The sequence below is a fragment of the Rana temporaria genome, chromosome 12, assembly GCF_905171775.1.
Source record: "Rana temporaria chromosome 12, aRanTem1.1, whole genome shotgun sequence".
In the NCBI taxonomy this organism is placed as follows: Eukaryota; Metazoa; Chordata; class Amphibia; order Anura; family Ranidae; genus Rana; species Rana temporaria.
Window position 1 is genome coordinate 126,922,976 of NC_053500.1, and position 22,039 is coordinate 126,945,014.

The 22,039-nt window shown below is 46.1% G+C and overlaps 1 protein-coding gene across 3 annotated transcripts in view; it reads right to left on the minus strand.

Annotated features, from left to right (window-relative positions):
- Positions 1 to 22,039, minus strand: part of LOC120918801 (CMP-N-acetylneuraminate-beta-galactosamide-alpha-2,3-sialyltransferase 2-like) — a 62,266-nt gene that overhangs the window by 24,871 nt on the left and 15,356 nt on the right. Inside the window, exon 2 of one of the 3 annotated variants that reach the window (XM_040330607.1) lies at positions 20,350 to 20,559. The exons of 1 other annotated variant lie outside the window; for it this stretch is intronic. The gene's annotated coding sequence lies outside the window, so the exon portion shown is untranslated. Of the gene's footprint in view, positions 1 to 20,349; positions 20,764 to 22,039 lie in introns of those variants that run through there. One more of the 3 variants, XM_040330606.1, reaches the window with a different exon arrangement.

Below are 22,039 nucleotides of genomic sequence, written 5' to 3' on the forward strand. Positions count from 1 at the left end.
TTACCCGTTTACGAGATGCATCCTCTCCGTCGCTTCCGGGTATGGGCTTCGGGAATGGGCGTTCCTTCTTGATTGACAGGCTTCCGAGAGGCTTCCGACGGTCGCATCCATCGCGTCACGATTTTCCGAAAGAAGCCGAACGTCGGTGCGCAGGCGCAGTATAGAGCCGCACCGACGTTCGGCTTCTTTCGGCTACGAGTGACGCGATGGATGCGACCGTCGGAAGCCTCTCGGAAGGCTGTCAATCAAGAAGGAATGCCCGCTCCCGAAGACCCATACCCGGAAGCGACGGAAGAAGATGCAGCTCGAAAACGGGTAAGTACTGCTCATATTTGAATACAAATAGCCGATTCCCCTAGACCGAACGAGCAGGAAGCTAAGGGGAGAAATTTTTTTTTTTTTACAAATGGGTGAACTCCCGCTTTAAAGTGTTACTAAATGCAGTAAATTATGCTCGTTATACTCACTGTGGAACCTAAGGCCTCGTACAGACGAGGGGATCTCCGCTGGAAACGGTCCGCCGGACCGTTTCCAGCGGAGATTCCTCCTCCGGATTTTGATCCGATGGCTTGTACACACCATAGGATCAAAATCTGCGCGGAATACATCCGCGGTGACGTGCCGTGCAGTCACTGCGACGATGACGCGGCGACGTGCGCGACGCTGGAAGGTAAGTACTTCCACGCATGCGTCGAATCATTACGACGCATGCAAGGGAGGGGAGCGGACGGATTGATCCGGTGAGTCTGTACAGACGACCGGATCAATCCGCTGGACACGATTCAAGCGGATAGATTTCTTAGCATGCTAAGAAATTTCTATCCGCTTGAAATCGATCGGCCGGAGGAATCTCCGCGGATAAATATCCGCTAGGCCGTACAGACGACCGGATTTGTCCGCTGGAACTGATCCGCGGATCAATCCCAGCGGATAGATCCGGTCGTGTGTACGAGGCCTTAGGGGTTAATCCTGCACGTTGTATACATACATACATATACATTTGCCCCAATTTTTAATGTCAATCATCCTATTGCAGGCTTATCCTTCCCTCCATGTGATCTCCCCCGCCTACCATCTTTGGGCTTCGCCCCCCCCTTCGGGTGACCCCCTGTTGAGTTACATGGGACCACATAGCACACCTTGGACGCTCACGTGGGAGCCCCAGGGTTGGAGCGATCTTTGGGAAGACGGCCGGACCTCCTTGACTGTGACAGCAAAGCTTCATCAAGACTCTTTTTTCTACTCTTTTACCGGTAATGATCGATGTTAGTTAATCTTTCTTATATCACCTTCACACTGCAAGGTTTTGTTTCCTCCACCCCCCACCCCCATTTTCCAAATAAAAGGTGTCTCTATACATATGGAGATTAGGGTGGATTTAAAAAATGCGTAATTTTCTTTCAGTCACAACCAAAAAAAAACCTCTGAAGAAGACCATTATGGTCGAAACGCGTTTATACATGCAATGTTTATTTATTTTATTCAGCTGTATAAATCATTTGTTGTGTACTGTAAATATTATGTGAATTTGTAATGTCCTTTGTAATGCTGCAACTCATATCCTATTTATACTCCCCAGTCCCTCTTTGATACATGTGAATAAATACTATTTTCACAAATTGCATCTAACTCGTCACTCTGAGCTGCCTAAAAACCCCACCGGGGAAATTTTCTCTGTCAATCCTGCACGTTGTATCCTATTAAAGTGTTACTAAACCCACAACAGTAAAATCAGTCTGCATATGCAGTAAAGCATGCTTGTTATACTCACTGTGGAACCTAAGGGGTTAATCCTCTGCATTGTGCAAAAAGGCTGTTCGATCCTGTCTTCTCTGATCCTCCTTCTTCCACAGTCCCCAAGTCATCCTTACTTTGGAAATTATCCAACCTTGGATTTTTACTTAGCGACATTATATGCCGTTTATGATTAGAACTATTTGTGTGCTGCTTATCTGTATGCAGTTTTTTGTAAGCCTTCCATATTTTGGAAATTCAGCCCATTCCAAAAACAGCGAGACTCGTTCCTTTTCTGCTTATTGTCTCTTTGAACCTTGATCGTGTCCTGAAGAAGCCTGACGGCGAAACGCGTAGACGCACAAGGGCTCACTGTACATACTGTATCATTATAGATGATTAACTATTGAACACTTATTATACTATGTACTTTTTTCAAGTAATGTTGTCTATTTTTGATACTTCTCCATTGTTTCCATGCCTCTACATTTCGACCCATGGTTACTATCTAGTACCATTTATGTGTTTCCTCCCCTATTTATGGATGTGGCAATGTGAGTGCCTTCTCTCTTTAATTTCCTGTCTCCAGCAGTGCCTCTTCTTGGCCACAAGATGTCCTCTGGGACAAATGATGCCCAGCACCAATAAACTTGGAAGACTGAAGACTTTACTGTGAATGTAGGGTGTCATGACTCCCCCCACTGAGGGGGCATCGCCATATTGCAGCCCTGAACTTCCTCTTCTCAGGTTCTGGCACTCTTGGCACCTCCCTTCTACCATGTTCCCCCAGAGCAAGCAGATTTCTATGGGGACACAGGAGCAGTCTCACTCTCAAGCTGGTGCTCTGCGTCTAGTCACACACAGAGAAGCGGCTTGGACTCGCCCCCTCTCTCTCTCCTCACTGGCTGTGCCAATGAGGAGAGAGAGTCCCCGGCGAGCCAAGGTTTTCATGCACATCGCTGGATCGCAATGGGGCTCAGGTAAGTATTGGTGGGGCTGAGGGAACGGCTGCACAGAGAACGTTTTTACCTTCATGCTCAAACTTGTGCCTTTAGAACCACTTTAAGTAAGGACTGCCCAGCCCAGAGAAGAGGGGCAGATGAAAAAGGTGCAATATAACCAACCTGAAGACACCAGAAATGTAAGCAAACACAAAAGGTATCAAATTCAGCCAACACGGGTCACATGGGGGTCACTTAAAGTGCGAAGTCTGTATCCCAGAGCTTTAAAGTCAAGTTTGTCATCACCTCAGCCTTCTCACCACACACCAGTGCCAGGAACTCAGCTGCTGATGAGAAGGGCCCTAAAGGGATTGCAGTAGGATGCCCACATGTCCCGGATTTCCCCGGACTGTCCCGCAATTGTCATGTCTGTCCTGGATCCCGGGCACCTTCATTACGGGACAATTCAGTGTCCCTGAATAAAACCGAAGACACAGCCACCCTACCAGGTACATTGCCAAACTGGTTGCTAGGGCTGCCCCCGCCTGGCGTCTACCAACCAGTGTCGTCACACAGACTCAGGGTGGGGCCGAGCGAGGCTTGCGCCTAGTGCTGCTTGGCTCCAGTCTCCACCCACTCCCTTCTTCTCCGGTCTGACTCCGGCGTGCAGCGGTATGCAGAGGGAGGGAGTGTCTTGCAGCAGGGACTGGCTGGTGTGATCGTCTTCACTGCTGCTCAGATCGGCTGCCCTCCTCTTGCCTAAGGGACCTCACCCACTGGTATAGTAATGAAGCAGATGACATGGGGAACTGAGGGAATAGTAATGAAGGTGACATAAGAAACTGGGGGACAGTAATGAAGGTGACACAGGGAACTGAGGGAATAGTAATCAAGGTGACATAAGAAACTGGGGGACAGTAATGAAGGTGACACAGGGAACTGAGGCAATAGTAATGAAGGTGACATAAGAAACTGGGGGACAGTAATGAAGGTGACACAGGGAACTGAGGGAATAGTAATGAAGGTGACATAAGAAACTGGGGGACAGTAATGAAGGTGACACAGGGAACTGAGGGAATAGTAATCAAGGTGACATAAGAAACTGGGGGACAGTAATGAAGGTGACACAGGGAACTGAGGGAATAGTAATGAAGGTGACACAGGGAACTGGGGGACAGTAATGAAGGTGACACAGGGAACTGAGGGAATAGTAATGAAGGTGACATAAGAAATTGGGGAACAGTAATGAAGGTGACACAGGGAACTGAGGGAATAGCAATGAAGGTGACACAAGAAACTGAGGGACAGTAATGAAGGTGACACAGGGAACTGAGGGAATAGTAATGAAGCAGGTGACACAGGAAACTGGGGTACAGTAATGAAGGTGACACAGGGAACTGAGGGAATAGTAATGAAGGTGACATAAGAAACTGGGGGACAGTAATGAAGGTGACACAGGGAACTGAGGGAATAGTAATGAAGCAGGTGACACAGGAAACTGGGGTACAGTAATGAAGGTGACACAGGGAACCAAGAGTCCATTAATAAAAGGGGACACAGGGACTGAGAGGACAGTAATGAAGGTGACACAGGGAACCGAAGGAACGTTAATAAAGGTGACACACAGAAAACTGAGAGGACATTAATGAAGGAGACAGAGAGAACTGAGGGGACACTAAAGGATACTGATAATTGATTGCCCGGCCCCCTCCTCCTCTATCTGGACTCTGGCAGCCTCGTATTGCAGGGAAGCCCCCGCGGGGGGCATGCCGTCAGCCACATGTGCATGTGAGAACTCTGCGTCTGCAATGTTTGTCTAAAAATAAATGAGTGTCAAAGAAAGAGGTGAGCGCAGAGCATCCGCAGAGAGTGTCATCTGCACACCGCTACGTCCCGCATCACATGACTCCCAGCCCCAGGTGCCGCACATCATGACCTAGGGGTGTTGTGGGGGAGGGGGGGTGTCCCTGAATGGCAGTATAGAAATCATGTGGTCACACTAAATTGCAGTGTTTTCTACCACAGCACTGGTACCAAACCTGATCATGGTAAAACAGGAACCTTTAACTTAACACTGTATTAATGCCAGAGATGTATTATGGCCTAGGCCGACAAGGCCCAGGCCTAGGGCGGCACTTTGTGGGGGGCGGCGAAAAAGCTGTCCCCCTGTGCTCATCCCACCCTGTCCCGCTGTGCTCATCCCACCCTGTCCCCCTGTGCTCATCCCACCCTGTCCCCCTGTGCTCATCCCACCCTGTCCCCCTGTGCTCATCCCACCTTGTCCCCTTGTGCTCATCCCACCCTGTCCCTCTGTGCTCATCCCACCCTGTCCCTCTGTGCTCATCCCACCCTGTCCCTCTGTGCCCATCCCACCCTGTCCCCCTGTCCTCATCCCACCCTGTCCCTCTGTGCTCATCCCACCCTGTCCCCCTGTCCTCATCCCACCCTGTCCTCATCCCACCCTGTCCCTCTGTCATCATCCCACTGCGTCCCTCTGTCCTCATCCCATGAAAATGACAGGACGGGTCTTAAAAAGGAAGGGGTGCGTCATATATAGTAAGTAGGGGGTGCGCAAGTTTCACCAGGCCTAGGGCAGCACAAAACCTAAATACACCCCTGATTAATGCGAGTAAACTGGAGTGACCTACCTCAATATCTACAGAACGAAAGCAAGTAACAATCTGCAGTAATGTTCTTTAAAATGCAAGCATTGTATATAGCTCGATAGCTCACCTGGAAGGTTATTTTCCATCAACAAATATGGAGTTTGACTTCATGCTTCCAACGGCACGCCTGTGAATTTCCTACTAAGTTACTCTCCTATCATATATTGAACTACAATTATGCAAACTTCCTGGCACAAGTCTGATTAGAAGAGTGGGAAGATATCAGTGCTGACTTAGTATATAAGTAAATGGAATAGCTGGCAGGGGAAATAAGTCTGACAAAGGTCTCCAGGGTTTAATTGAATTGCACAGTGGCTGCAAATCTTTAAAACACGAATGTATCCGAGGATGCGGATTCCTTATGATCAAAGGTAAAATCAAAGCCTTCGCTCAGCTTTTAGCAGATAGACTTTCCGCAAGTCATTATACACTGATTATCTTGTGCTGTATAGAAGAGATGTCATTTAAACCCTAACAGCAATTATAATAAAGGAATCTTCATTTTTTTATATACTGTATGTACAGGCCCATCGCTACAGGACAGGCAAAACAAACAATTGCTTGGGGCCCCGAGCTGGCCTGGGGCCCCCAACTTCCCCTTCCCAGGCTGTAGCGTGGCTAGGCTCCTCTTCCTTCTTCCTGAAGTCCTGTCAGTCCGGCCGCGTGTGGTACAGGAGATTCAGTTTTCTTTTCCCGGCCGGACTGACAGGAAGTGCACACTGAGTGCTCACTTCCTTTCAGTCCGGCCGGCAACACAGGAAACTGAATCTCGTGTACCGCACGGTACCCGGCCCAGCCCGGGCACTATCTGATAGGGGACTGGGGACCCATAATGATAGAACACTGGACTGACAAGAGGAAGAGGAGCTCGGGCCACACTACAGCGGCAGCCAACAGGGAAGAAGGGGAGGTGAAAATAGAAAAACATAGGGACTGGGGGGGGGGGGGGGAGTAAGAACATGGGTGTAAAAAAATAGTGTAGCGCTAACTTAGGCTTTGCATGCGGGGGGGGGGTGCTTGGGGGCCCCCATTTTGCTTGGGGCCCCCAAATTCCTTCAAATGGCCCTGTGTATGTACACACAGAGTTAATAAAGTGTGTGTGTATATTGTACAGGATATTGGGAGTGTGTCCTGGATGGATGGCAGGTATATTGCACCAGTATTTGAGTTGTGATCCCTTTAAGGGGGACAATTTAAAGACTGGGCTGAGTATTCAAGGGTTCTCATCCATACGGAGTAAAGGGTTTTGATTGAAAAAGAGTGCTTTCTTATTAGGGACCCAGATTTTCTGAAGTTCGAAGAAATTTGGATGGAAAGAACCTCCAAACCATTGGTCCGGAAGGGGTTAAGCCCCAGGCAGGAGAGGCTTGAAACACAGCAAAGGGGAAATCAGCACCAGTGTCAAAGAATAGAGTGAAGCTCACAAGCTGTGAGTAAGGCACCTTTCACACTGGGGCGGGAGGCGCGGTGGCAGTATAGCGCCGCTAAAAATAGCGGCGCTATACCGTCAGAATTGCCACGGGATTTGGCCGCTAGCGGTGCGGTATTAACCCCCGCTAGCGCGGTTTTCCATTGTTTTAAATGGGAAGGAGCGGTGAAGGAGCGGTATACATACCGCTCCTCTCACCGCTCCAAAGATGCTGCTGCAGGAGATTTTTTTCTCTCCCGCCAGCGCATCGTCTCAGTGTGAAAGCCCTCAGGCTTTCACATTGAGAAGGCTGGGGCAGGAGTTTTTCAGGCGGTATAGCAGCGCTATTTTTAGCGCTGTAACGCCTGAAGGAGCGTGAGCTCTCAGACAAGCTGAGATGCTGGTTGCTGCCTTTCGGGTTTACAGAAAATGGCCCGAAAAATAGAAAATATCCAGTGAGCGGCAGTTGTGTGGAGGAAAATGCCTTGTTGAGGTCAGAGGAGAATGAGCAGACTCAGTAACTTAAATAACCACTCGTTACAACCAAGGTATGCAAAACACCATCTCTGAACATACAACACATCGAACCTCGAAGCAGATTGGCTACAGCAGCAGAAGACCACACCGGGTGCCACTCTTGTCAGCTAAGAACAGAAAACTGAGGCTACAATTCACACAGGATCACCAAAATTGGACAATAGAAGATTGGAAAGACGTTGCCTGGTTTGATGAGTCATAATTTCAGCTGCGAAATTCAGATGGTAGGGTCATAATTTGGCGTAAACAAAATGAAAGCATGGATCCATCCTGTCTTGCATCAATGGTTCAGGCTGGTGCTGGTATAATAGTGTGGTGGGATATTTTCTTGCCACACTTTGGGCCCCTTGGTACCAATTGAGCATGGTTTACACACCATGTCCTACCTGAGTATTGTTGCTGACCATGTCCATCCCTTTATGACTACAGTGTCCCCATCTTCTGATGGCTCCTTCCAGCAGGATAATGTCACCATGTCACAAAGATCCAATCATCTCACCACTGGACAATGAGGTCACTGCACTCCAATGGCCTCCACACTCACCAGAGATAAGAGCACCTTTGGGATGAGTTGGAACAAGAGATTTGCATCATGGATGTGCAGCCGACAAATCTGCAGCAACTGCGTGATGCCATCATGTCACTATGGACCAAAATCTCTGAGGAATGTTTCCAATACCTTGTAGAATTTGTGCCATGAAGAATTGTAAGCTTCATGAGCAGAGCCCTCCTATTCCTTCTGTATTGAACTGTATTGCAATGGGTACTGTTCTCCTTTTTATTGTATTAAAGGGTCACTAAAGGAATTTTTTTTTTATGCTAAATAGCTTCCTTTACCTTACTGCAGTCCTGGTTTTGTGTCCTCATTGTTCGTTTTTGCTTTGATGTTGCTGTAATTCCTCTCTGTTCTGGACACTTCCTGGTTGTCTGTTTCCTGATCACCACAGTACTGGGAGATTTCTCACGGTGGTGACTAATCAAGGAGGTGTGATTACTGTGTGTAAAACAAAACTGGATTGGTGCTGAGGGGTTTTAGACAAAGTATCAGTGCTCTCTATTGGCTGACTGCCCTCTATTGGCTCTCTGTACATCAGAGAACCAGCAAACAACAGCAAAAACTAAACTAAACTGCAGGCACATTATACGATTGGTTTTTATCTATTTTTAATAATTTTTAAAAGGAATCAGTTAACTATTATGTCTCTATACCCTGTAAACAGTCATTTCAGCTTAAATGTTTTTTCCTTTAGTGACCCTTTAATTGTACTGTTCCCCTTTTTATTGAATTAATTGTACTGTTCCCCTTTTTATTGAATTAATTGTACTGTTCCCCTTTTTATTTTAATAATTGTACTGTTCCCCTTTTTATTGTAATGTGCTGTGTAAACTGTTGGCGCTATATTAACCCTGTATTATAATACCGTATTTATCGGCGTACACCGCGCACTTTTTTCCCCTTAAAATCAGGGGAAATCGTGGGTGCGCGATATACGCCGATACGCGCTTCTCACGCTGTGTTTGAACCGGCCGCCGAAATATACCGAGTGCAGTACACTCGGGTACACTCGGCCAGGTTTGACTCCGCTGCCCGAGTGTACTGCGCTCGGTATATGTCGGCGGCGGTGTTCAAACACAGCGCGGGAAGCGGGGATCGGCTCAACAATAGCACGGGAGAAGCGGGGAGGACACCACCAGGGCCGCAGATGGACGCCGGACAAGACACCAAAACTGTAAGTAATTAAAAAAAAAATTCCAAGAATTTGCCTTCTACATTAGGGGTGCGCGCTATACGCCGGTGCGCGCTATAGGCACATAAATACGGTAATACTAATAATAATAATAAAGGCAATTCTGAAGGCAAAAGGGGGTCCAACCCAGTACTAGCAAGGTGTACCTAATAAAGTGGCCAGTGAGTGTATATACACAAAGGTTGTGCTTTTTACCTCTGTCTATAGTTTCTAATCACATAACACATTGCGACCTCTATTCCCATACAGGACACAGTAGTGACGTAGCAGCCTGTAGTGGGAACCACAGATTGCAGCAAGGGAGCATGCATCTGGCATACACAAAAGTACTGTATGTTGTATACAAAATATTTTTGTTGGCAGCCGTAGCTCTTGAAGAGAATAAATATAGGCATCAGTGCCCACCAGACAGATAAGTATTAGGGCCCCTTTACACTTTTCAAGCCAACTGCTATGCATTGCCACACGCGTGTTAACATGCTGTATTTTGCATGGTAATGTGTATTGCATGAATGGCACCACAACATATGGTGCGTTTACTTGCATTACAGTAAAATATTTGTTACCATAAGGCAATGGTGAAGGCAATTCTTCTTTTGCTCGGCGCAGTTCCTTTAATTTTTTCCCCCAAGCTAGTGCCATATTTACAGTAAAAGACATAACACCAAATATAGAAGGGTTATATCTTTCTATTTCAGAAGGATTCATTTTGAAATGCCGCAGGGACTTAATATAGCTATGTAAATTGCAGCTGTGTATGCTCTGCAGAGTTCTGTGGACCATCTCTGCCTCCGCAACAAACTGAGTTTTGAAGAAGCATTAAAATAAACAGCAGTCTGTTTTGACAGCTAAGCTGCACAAATAGAGGGCAAGCCGATCTTCCTATAACATGCACCTGACTAACGGTGGAAGCCAGCCAAGGTTCTGCAGAAGTTGGAAAAAGAGCAGCATGAAATCTCCGGAGGTATAGGCTAGGTGTATGTATGCTGGTAAGGACAGGGCAGCCGGCATCTCCAGAGATACAAATAGCAGCACCAACAACTACATTTCTGTAAGAGTTTAGTAGACACCCTGTCGGTGCAGCCGCCGCTTTCCCCATAGATGTAAATGGGCTGCCAGCTTGCAGTACCTACCAGTTCAAGCTGCATAAACACACATCCCATTTACGGACTATGATCCTCAGCACCCCTGAGACCGAGGCCTTAGGCCTTGTACACACGAGCAGACATGTCCGATGAAAACGGTCCGCGGACCGTTTTCATCGGACATGTCTGCTGGGATCTTTTGGTCTGATGTGTGTACACACCATCAGACCAAAATCCCAGCGGACAGAGAACGCGGTGACGTAGAAGACACCGACGTTCTCTGACACGGGAGTTCAATGCTTCCACGCATGCGTAGAATCAATTCGACGCATGCGCGGGATTTCGGGCCAGCGGACATGTCCGATGAGTCGTACTAACCATCGGACATGTCCGACGGACAGGCTTCCAGCGGACAAGTTTCTTAGCATGCTAAGAAAGTTTTGTCCGCTGGAAACCTGTCCGCTAGGCCGGAAAACTGTCCGGTAGGCCCTACACACGGTCGGACATGTCCGCGGAAACTGGTCCGACGGACCAGTTTCAGCGGACATGTTCGGTCGTGTGTACAAGGCCTTAGTGGCCATTTTTTTAGGCAAACAAATTTATTTACGCAAACGAAAGACATTAAAGCATGCAGACGTGATCAAGCGGTTCAGCTGTTTCACAAACCGTGGGAACAGGGCCGGTGCTACCACTAGGCAGCCGCATAGGGCATACTTCTGCCTAGGGCGCCCGGCCACTGGTGTTCCTACTCTCTTCTCTCTGCAGCAAGAAACTAATAGGTAGATTCAGGTACATGGGTGCAAACTTGCGACGGCCTAGCTTAGCCTGTTTAGGCTACGCCGCCGTAAGTTAGCTAGGCAAGTACATGACTCTCAATGCACTTGCCTGCCAATATACGGCGGCGTAGCCTAAAGCGCGCGGGCGTAAGGGCGCCGAATTCAAATGTCTTGGAGGGGGCGTGTTTTATGGTAATGAGGCTTGACCTCACGGTTTTCAAGTTTTTTTTTAATGCGCATGCGCCGGGCGCCCACATTTCCCAGGGTGCATCGCGGGTAAGTACGCCGCACGGGCCTACTGATTTCGACGTGGACGTAAACGACGTAAATCCCAATTCGCGGACGACTTACGCAAACGACGTAAAAAATTCGAATCTCGCGGCGGGAACGGCGACCATACTTTAACATTGTTATTCCACCTAATAGATGGAATAACTTTAGGCCTGCTAATGCCTTACGGAAACGGCGTAAAACTACTGCGGTGGCCGGGCGTACGTTCGTTAATCGGCGTATCAACTCATTTACATATTTAATGCTGACCGCAATGGAAGCGCCACCTAGCGGCCATCCGAAATATTGCAATCTAAGATAGGACGGCACAATGCCGTCCTATCTTAGATATGTTTAAGCGTATCTCTGTTTGAGCATACGCTTAAACATAGGTCGGCGTAGATTCTGAGTTAGGTCGGCTTATCTACTGATAAGCCGGCCTAACTCTTTCTGAATCTACCTATAAGTCTCAGCATAAGCAGGCAGCCGCCGCTCCATTCGCAGGTTGTGTAAGAGGCGGTGGAGGACGGTGTCTGTGTCCCAACTCCCGAATGAATGAAAGCAAGCAAACATTCATTGATAGGCACTGGTAGGCTGCATTGATGGGCACTGGTGAAGCTGCATTTGATGGGCGCTTCATTAAAAAGGTGGGGTATACATAGGCAGGCCAAAGGGGGTGGAGCCAAGGGGGTGGAAAAATTAGGTTTCGCCTAGGGTGTCAAAAATCCTTGCGGCAGCCCTGCCTAGGAATGAGGAAGATGCATGATCTATGCGAAACTGTCTGTAAAAAAAGAGTTGGTTTTCTTGTGAAAAAAAAAAAAAAGAGTTGGTGCCATACAAGGTGGCTACAGCATCTCAGAAACGGACTTACCAGCATTTTCCCCAATACAGTAGAGATGCCAACTTTCTTGAGATTGCAAGGACAGTCCCGCATCTAGGTGCTGTGTCTCAATGAGCCTGTGTCCTGGGCTGCCTCCCAAGATCACAGCATCACCCTTATCCACTTGGAAGACCCGGCTTTTTCTGGCAAACTCGGTTTGCGAGTGTTGTCTGGCAAAACGAGCAGGATTTAGGCCAAAGCGGTGAGCAGTACTGCGTTTGGCTTGTGGTGGGGGGCGCCAGAGCCGAGCAGAGTCGAACGACGCCGTTCGTAAATGCTCAGAAAGACTCCGTTCCCGAGCCTTTCCGGCTGTTTCCGTGGCTCTCTGGTGCCCCCCCCACCTCTGGCCACATGCAGTATTGCATGCCATTGAAGTCAAATTATTTTCGTTTCCATTGACTTCAATGGGGAAACTCGCTTTGATAAATGCGAGTACTTTGGATTACAAGCATTCTCCTGGAATGGATCATGCTCGTAATAGGAGGTTCCACTGTATAATTGAGTTACTGTGCATGGGAAGTAGCTCAAAAAAGGGTATTAACTAATTGGATTGCATCACAAGTGGGAGATTCCAGCTTAATTAGAGACAGGACTGCAGAGAAAGTTGGCGTGATCTTGGTGGCACTGCCCAGAAAGTGGGATTGATGTGGAACCACCAGGAAGGTGGGTGTATTAAATGTGGTCTGTGGGCAGGGGTAACAACATCCTGAGAAATGGGATGAATATGTTAACATATATGCCACAGTCTCTAGTGTAAAGAAACTGGTTCATAAAAAAATATCTACAGTGAACAGCTGTGCTGGGACTAAACGCAGTTCCAAAAACCAAAGCAGAACTATAACTCACAATGAAACATTGCTGGCAGGTAGACCTTTATTGCAGAAGAGACTCTCTATGTCATCGTTGGAATAAAAGCTCTTCTGCCTGCCAGCAATGTTTCTTCTGAAAGTCCACTGATATAGTATACCTACAGTCTTATCTATTCTGTATCTCTATGGAAGAATTGATGAAAAAGAAACTTCCGGAAGTTGATGCATTTCCGGTAGTATCTTACCCACTAGACTCGTTTTCATTTCCAACCATTAACATTTTATTATTATTTACTTTTACTTAAATTTCCAACCTCACAAAAAAATATAAAGAGGAATTCAATAACGCAATAATGACAGTTTTCTGGTGGTATGGCCCACTTTGACACGTCCTGCTCCTAATTTATAAAAGCTTTGCACCAGTTTCGGTACCAATGCCAACATGTGCACCGGATTCAGGTAGTTCTTATTACTACCTCTGATTTTAAAAATCTGTTGCCATCTGAATCTGCTACCGACTGATCTACCGTTTATAACCCCTTGCCTGGCTCCGGGTTTTGTTTATGGTCTGCTCTGCTGCCAAGTATGCCTGGTGCCACCCAAGCACCACTGCCCCGCAGTGCATCTTGCTTGTTCCAGCTACCTACAGGTGATCAGCTCATCAGACCACAGTAACCCCAGTTCAGACGGCTGACACCCGAGAATAGATTCCTACATGATTGTAGCACGACCTATTCTCAAAGTAATCAGTTCTAGGACATCAGTTACGACTCAATTGGTTTCACCGCTGCCTTGGCTCAATCAGCCCAGTTTTTTCCTGAGCTGAATCAAATTGTGCTACAATTCACGCGTGCTAGATTATATTAACAAATCTACTGGTCCGTCCACCACCCTTAGGCCTTGTACACACGATCAGTCCAAACTGACGAAAACGGATTGAAGGCTGAAGTCTGATGGTCTGATGGACTGATGGTCTGATGTGCCTACACACCATCAGTTCAAAATCCAATCGAGTCCAACGCGGTCATGTAAAACACAACGCTAAAAAAACACGAAGTTTAATGCTTCCAAGCATGCGTCGACTTGATTCTGAGCATGTGCGGGTTTTGAACCGATGCTTTTGCGTACTAACCATCGGTTTTGACCGATCGGTCATCAGTCCAATTTTAAAGCAAGTTTTAAAACTTTGGTCTGAAGGACAAAAGTCTGATGGGCCATACACACGGTAGGTTTGGACTGATGAAACTGAACTTCAGTCCGTTTTCATCAGTTTGGACTGATCTTGTGTACAGGGCCTTAGCCTTCCGTGTTTACCCCCGGGGGGAACACCAGTTTGGGGTGTCTCTAATGTCGTCTGATGCCCATTAGGGCTTCCATTGATGTTTTTGGTTGACTCCTCCTGAAGAAGCGACACATGTCACGAAACATGTAGAGGACTACGTCTGTACCTACATCTTTGTGTCCCCATCTACCAGTTGGGTTCTATGCTTCATAAGTGTTAATGCAATCATATAAAACAATTCTACCATTGTTTTCTTGTTTTTGTATTTTATGTATTTTTCTTAATAAATGTATAACTTTTATTAAAAATTGTCTCAATTTCTGGGTACCGAGATAGTCCTTCAACACTACTGGCGATATAGGGCAATACTTTGGAGTAGCCCCCGTTAACCCTTCCCTTCACAGTAACTGGCAGACCATGCTTCTTTCTGTACTGCATTCCCTGTACCACCTTCAGGGATGCGCTGCACTTAACCGCAAGGGGAGCACTTCGGCCTCGCACCTGGTACGTGACACCATAATTCCAACGGTCCAATGCCCTTGAGGTCCCTCTTCTCCCTGGGTTCTTCCAGGTGCCAGTGCTCAGAAGTTTCTATTGGCTGGTGTGGGGATGACGTCACACCCAAGCATGCGTGGAAATGCAGTCAAGCTAGCACACTAGCAGTGTTTGTGCAAGAATGAAAACTAAGCTGTGCATATGCAGCTCCGTGCACATTCTATAGAGAATTGCATGTCTCTTCTGCAAAAGAAAAGCCAGCCTGTTTACAACTTTTTTACATTTAGTTCCACTTTAAAGCAGCTTATAAGTCCTTAGATGTGGTAGCTGCATTAGGTTTCCCTTTTCACAAAAAACAATTAGTTACACCACAGTGCTCTGTGTGCTCTTACTGATAGGAGAAGAGAGCAAAGACAGAAAGAGGAGCTCGTCTGTTTTCTACTGCTCCCTCATTGATTACTCGTAGCCTGGGGCAGGGACATGACCTAGTTGTGTTACCTAAATGTATGTTATCCTACATTTAAAAAATTTGGACTACCAGCCATTTAATTCATAGACTAAATGCCTAGTGATCCCGACAGCCTTCTTGGCTTTCTGTAGTTGTCTGACCATGCTATCCACAGAGCCATGACTGCTGAAATAAAGTTTAAGTTTCAGCCTCTGTTGACATTTTTATTGGGTATGCATAACTGCATATTATTTAATAGCCTGCCTTCAAATCAGCTTTCACATAAGCTTTAAGGCCTAATATTAGTAAAACAAAATAAAAATTATGTCCGCCCCTTCCGTCCGTAGGCAGATGCCTACGTTTTAGTTTAGGTTTAGTTTTTTGTGGCATGTCTCAAGTTTTTTGGTTGGTGCATACAAGGTTGAGATATTTTTAGTGACATAACTTCCCCTATGTGTACGAGTAATTTCCCTTCTTTCTTTGCAGCAGAAGTTTTACTCTGATGTGGAGTTCATCATGGGAAATTAGTGCTGCAACCGTTCTGCAGGCAGCGTCTCCCCTAAATCAGATCCTGGGTGTTTCCCAATGAATGGGCTTGTTGGATATCCCAACAAAAGATATAAGTAGCCCAACTAAAGCAACAGTACAAATTTTGTAATAGCACCACTAGGAAACAGTAAAAGTAAATTTTGCACAGCCAACAGCTGGTGCAGTTTAGTACATGCTTAGTGTTACTTGCTCAGAATCCTCTGAAGTCTGGGATTGTATGTGATAGACCAACACAAAGTGGCACATAATTGTAAAGTGGAAGGAAAATAAATATCTGAAAAGTGTGGCGTTCATTTGTATTCAGCCCCCTTTACTCTGATACCCCTAACTAAAACCTAGTGGAACCAATTGCCTTCAGAAGTCACCTAATTAGTAAATAGAGTCCACCTGTGTGAAATGTAATCTCAGCATAAATACTGCTGTTCTGTGAAGCCCTCAGCAGTTTGTTAGAGAACCTTAGTGAACAAACATCATCTTGAAGGTCAAGGAACACACCAGACAGGTCAGGGATAGAGTGAGTGAGTGAGTGACTTATATAGCGCAGCAAATGCGAACTTAATCGCCTCAAGGCGCTTGACATCCAGAGTCGAACCGGTCCTTCAGAAGAGGTGGGTCTTTAGTTTTTTCCTAAAAGCCCGATGGTTTTCCTCCAAGCGGATGGTAGTGGGTAGAGCATTCCAGAGCCGAGGTCCTTGGACCGAAAATCTGCGTTCTCCCTTCGATTTGTAGCGGGATTTGGGAATTTGGAGAAGGTTTTGGTTGGTTGATCGGAGCACGCGCTTGGTGACGTAGGGTATTATTTTCTCGCTTAAGTATTGGGGAGCGTTCCCCTGTATACATTTGTGGGTGAGGCAGGATAAAGTTGTGGAGAAGTTTAAAGCAGGGTTAGGTTATAAAAAAATATCCCAAGCTTTGAACATCTCACGGAGCTCTGTTCAATCCATCATCCGAAAGTGGAAAGAGTATGGCACAACTGCAAACCTACCAAGACCTGGCTGTCCACCTAAACCGCCATCCTGGGCAAGGAGAGCATTAATTAGAGAAGCAGCCAAGAGGCCCATGGTAACTCTGGAGAAGCTGCAAAGATCCACAGCTCAGGTGGGAGAATCTGTGCACAGGACACCTATTAGTCGTGCTCTCCACAAATCTGGTCTTTATAGAAGAGTGGCAAGAAGAAAGCCGTTGTTGAAAGAAAGCCATAAGTAGTCCTGTTTACAGTTTGCAAGAAGCTATGTGGGGGACACAGCAAACATTTGGAAGAAGCTGCTCTGGTCGGAAGAGACCAAAATGTAACTTTTTGCCTAAAAGCAAACCGATATGTGTGGCGGAAAACTAACTGCACATCACCCTGAACACACCATCCCTACCGTGAAACATGGTGGTGGCAGCATCATGTTGTGGGGATGCTTTTCTTCAGCAGGGACAGGGCAGCTGGTCAGAGTTGATGGGAAGATAGATGGAGCCAAATACAGGGCAATCTTAGGCCGCATACACACGGTCGGACAAAACCGATGAGAATGGACCGAGGTTCAGTTTCATCGGTCCAAACCGATGTTAGAGTCTGCAAAAGACTTGAGACTGAGGCAGAGGTTCACCTTCCAGCGGGACAATGACTCTAAACATACAGCCAGAGCTACAATGGAATGGTTTAGATCAAAGCATATTCATGTGTTAGAATGGCCCAGTCAAAGTCCAGACCTAAATCCAATGAGAATCTGTGGCAAGACTTGAAAATTGCTGCTTACAGACGCTCTCAATACAATCTGACAGAGCTTGAGCTATTTTGCAAAGAAGAATGGGCAACAATGTCCCTCTCTAGATGTGCAAAGCCGGTAGAGAAATACCGAAAAAGACTTGCAGCTGTAATTGCAGAGATAGGTGGTTTTGCAAAGTTTCGAATCTGGGGATTTACCCCCCACACTTTTCACTATTTTTTTTGGTAAAAAAAAAATTGAAAACCATTTTTCAATTTTCCTTTTACTTCAAAATGATGTGCCTCTTTGTTTTGGTCTATCAGTATTAATCCCCATAAAATCCATTTACGTTTTTGGTTGTAACATGACAAAATGTGGAAAATGTCAAGGGGTATGAATACTTTTTCAAAGCACTGTATCTTCTTATGGGTAATAGACCTAAAGTACAGTAAAGACATAAAGTAACCTCAGTGGCCTCTGAATGTATACCACACTGAGAGATTTGTGTTTTTTAAATAGTAAAAAATAAAGAAATAGTTGCACAATTTACTGATTACTGATAACTGCACATAGAAAAATACATTTTAAAAACTACAGAAACTGCACTGCTTATAAAACATTCATTTCTGCTGCATTTTGTAAATTCTTTTAGATTTTCTTGACATTGCTATATTTACAGTACTTTAAAGCATTTACGTTTTAATTTATCATTTAGCATGTTCTGGTGGGGGGGGGGTTAGTCCTCTGTCAGAACACAATAGTTTAAAGGGGAAGATCACCGCACTAACATTGCTTACTTAGTATAACAATCTCTTGTCGCTGGGGCAATGTGTTAAAACACAAACAATTCAAATTTCTTGTGTCTTTATTGAACACACCCATTAACTAACCCCTTTGCGCCTAAGGATAAAACAAATCTTAATGCCTAAGCCCAATTTTGCAACTATGACATGTGTTAGTAAAATCATACATATCATCACAACTACTTTGTGCATCCAGGTGGATTATACCGTTTTTTTCAGGACAAATTGGGCTTTCATTTGGTGGTAAATAGTAATGGATATCTCCTGATTTTTTTTGATGAAAACTAGGCCAAAATATATATATATTTTTTAAATATACCTATATTCCTTGCTGCTACCATGACCTACCACCAAATAACAGCCCAAAAGAAATTCTCCTGCTCCTGACGATCGCAGCAATACCACATATGTATATGTTAGTTTTTGTTTGTACTCGTAGTACAGCCCAGAAACAATTTTTCTTTTTTTTTTTCTTTCTTATCCTACCTAAAACACACTGTCCCGGATTCACATACATCGGCGCATAATTATGCCGCTGTAGCGTATCTCTTTTACGCTACGCCGGCGCAGCGCACAGAGGCAAGCAATAGATTCACAAAGCACTTGCTCCCACTCGCTCTTAAAGATACGCTGGGTTTCCTCGGCGTGAGCCAGCGTAGGTGAAAGTGGGCGTGAGCCATGCTAATGAGGCGTGACCCCATGCAAATGATGGGCCAAGCGCCATAGAAGTACTTAAAATGTGGCCGCATCCCAGTGCACATGCTCAGAATCACGTCGAAACAACTGCCTAAGATACGTCGAATCACTGCCTACGACGTGAACGTAAACGACAAAAGATACGACGGCTTGTGTTCCCTGGTCCATACCTTTGCATGAGTTGCGCCTCCTATATGGGGAATAACTTTACACCGGACGTAGGACTTGCGCAAACCGCGTATATTATGCACCGGGCGCAACTACGTTCATGAATCGGCGTATCTCCCTCATTTGCATAGAAAATCAATGGGAGCGGCAAATGCGCCCAGCGTAAATATGCGCCTACGATACACCGGCGTAGGAAAGTTACGTCGGTCGGATGAAGCCTGTTTTCAGGTGTATCTCAGTTTATGGGCACGGCTTAAAGCGGATCTCCACCCTAAAGTGAAGTCGTGCTGATCGGCACCCTCCCCCCTCCGGTGTCACATTTGACACCTTTCAGGGGGGAGGGGGGTGCAGATACCTGTCTAAAGACAGGTATTTGCACCCACTTCCGGCCACACGTCACGGGTAAAAGACGGGTTTTTTCTGACATCCCGTCCGTCCCCCGTTGTGTGCTGGGAACACTCGGCTCCCAGCACACAGCGGGAGCCAATCGGCGGGCGCAGCGCGACTTGCGCATGCGCCGTAGGGAACCGGGCAGTAAAGCCGGAGCGTTTCACTTCCTGGTTCCCTCACCGTGGATGGAGGGGGGAGCAGCAGGGTGACAGGGATCGCTCGTCCTCTGCTGCGGACGGCGCTGGACTCCAGGACAGGTAAGTGTCCTAATATTCAAAGTCAGCAGCTGCAGTATTTGTAGCTGCTGGCTTTTAATATTTTTTTTTTGAGCGGACATCCGCTTTAAGTGCTTTGTGAATCTGGGCCACTGACACTAACTGACATGGATACAAAAGAAAAAAAAAATCCTGTTCAAAAAAAATCCTGGCCCTGACACTTGACCCTGGCCCAAACACTAACCCTGGGGCTAACTTAGATTAAACCTTGATCTATGTATTTTTTTTTTATTTGTTTTATTATCATTTTTATTTTTTTATACAGTCCATCTTTTTATTGGAAATTTTCAAAGCAAAATAAAAAATAGAAGTTACAGCAGTCTAATACAGTATACACTGCTTTTTTAGCAAACAAAATGTCATTGAGTTACTAACTGGGTTGTACATCTACTTTTAAGTTGATTAAACCAGTGAGTGTTTCCTTACACACTGCCAAAGTAGCGTACGGCTAGGAAACAATTCCACTTTGGAGGGGAAAATCTTTTTTTAAAATAAAAAAAGTGGAAGATATGTATCCTACGGACACCGCTTTGTAAACATTGCCAAAAAAGGTAGGCGTTGGGGGGAGCTTGTGCAGGGGTTTTGCTGGCACGTGTCAGTAAAGGGTTAACCCTGTCTGTGTGTACATCTATGCAGGACATGTTCTAGCAGGGAGCCGCTGAATCCATTGTGATGATCTGAAAAGCATAACTAACCTGTTTTCCCGATGCGGCGTCTACATCTGTCTCCCCAGCTGCAGCGTGCTGTGCTGGATTGAAGTCTTTCGCTGCGGCTCGCCACACGACGTGGTGGCGATACTGATGCCAGCGTACACCCCTGTGTGACAGCTCCAGCTGCTGATCCGCCAGGCGGTATAGTTGGAAAGGATGCTGCTTCTTGCCTTGTTCTTCTTAGGAATGCATAGCCTGAAGAGGGAGAATAAGAAACACGGAAACCTGAACAGAGGTTTCTGATCTCAACTCGTGTCGTAATGAGAAGCCTTGTGCCAGATGAGGAGGATTTGGAGGCTGGCGGTGAAGAGAGGAAGCAAAATCAGAATTGTGTGTGTGTGTGTGTGTGAGAAACAGAAGTGCTGTCTGCGGCTCGCTCAGAATATCACACAGTGCTGGGACGCCACAATTTAAAGACCTCCGCTGTTCAAAGCTTATTCCATAGGCAAGGCCCAGGAGCTGTGCACAGCGCAGTAACCCATAGCAACCGCTCAGCAATCGTCTCTTAATGGTTCTGAGTGTAGTAAGGCTTAAAGAAGGTGGGTGTAGGTGAAGATTATTGTTTTGGTCTGCGCTGCGCTCTCTTTCTTGGTGGGGCCTGCAGAGAGAAACAGTTAAAGTGTTTGTTAACCCCCCCCAAAAATTGAGATCCTGGTCCCTTAAAGCAGATTAAACAGCACAGTGCTTATGCTGTGTATTCTGCCCCTCTCGAAACGGTTAAAAAAAAAAAACCTGGCTGATCCTGCCACTTCCTATATCCCCCTCTCTGCTAAGTAAATATATATACAGTACAGACCAAAAGTTTGGACGCACCTTCTCATTCAAAGAGTTTCTTTATTTTCATGACTATGAAAATTGTAGATTCACACTGAAGGCATCAAAACTAAATATAAAAATAAATAAAATATATTTCATATTCTAGGTTCTTCAAAGTAGCCACCTTTTGCTTTGATTACTGCTTGGCACACTCTTGGCATTCTCTTGATGAGCTTCAAGAGGTAGTCACCTGGCGCAGCACCCCATCACTCTCCTTCTTGGTCAAATAGCCCTTACACAGTCTGGAGGAGTGTTTGGGGTCATTGTCCTGTTGAAAAATAAATGATGGTCCAACTAAACGCAAACCGGATGGAATAGCATGCCGCTGCAAGATGCTGTGGTAGCCATGCTGGTTCAGTATGCCTATAAAAAACATACAATTACAGCACTCACAATAACATCACAAATCAATCAAAATAATGAGTGAAAAAGAGAAATATAATAAATGTCCATGTATATTGTGCATAGGTGCTCCAATCAATAAAGTGCCATTGTGCTCCAAACTTCTAGGTGCGCCTAGACATGGATGATCGAGTTTGGGGTGGAGGAACTTGACTGGCCTGCACCTCAACCTGATAGAACACCTTTGGAATAACGCAACACAAAGCCATTAATGTCAAAAAACCCTGGCAACAAAAGTGAGTACACCCCTAAGTGAAAATGACCAAAGTGTCAATATTTTGTGTGGCCACCATTATTTTCCAGCACTGCCTTAACCCTCTTGGGCATGGAGTTCACCAGAGCTTCACAGGTTGCCACCGGAGTCCTCTTCCACTCCCCCATGACAACATCACAGTGCTGGTGGATGTTAGAGACCTTGTGCCCCTCCACCTTCCATTTCAGGACGCCCCACAGATGC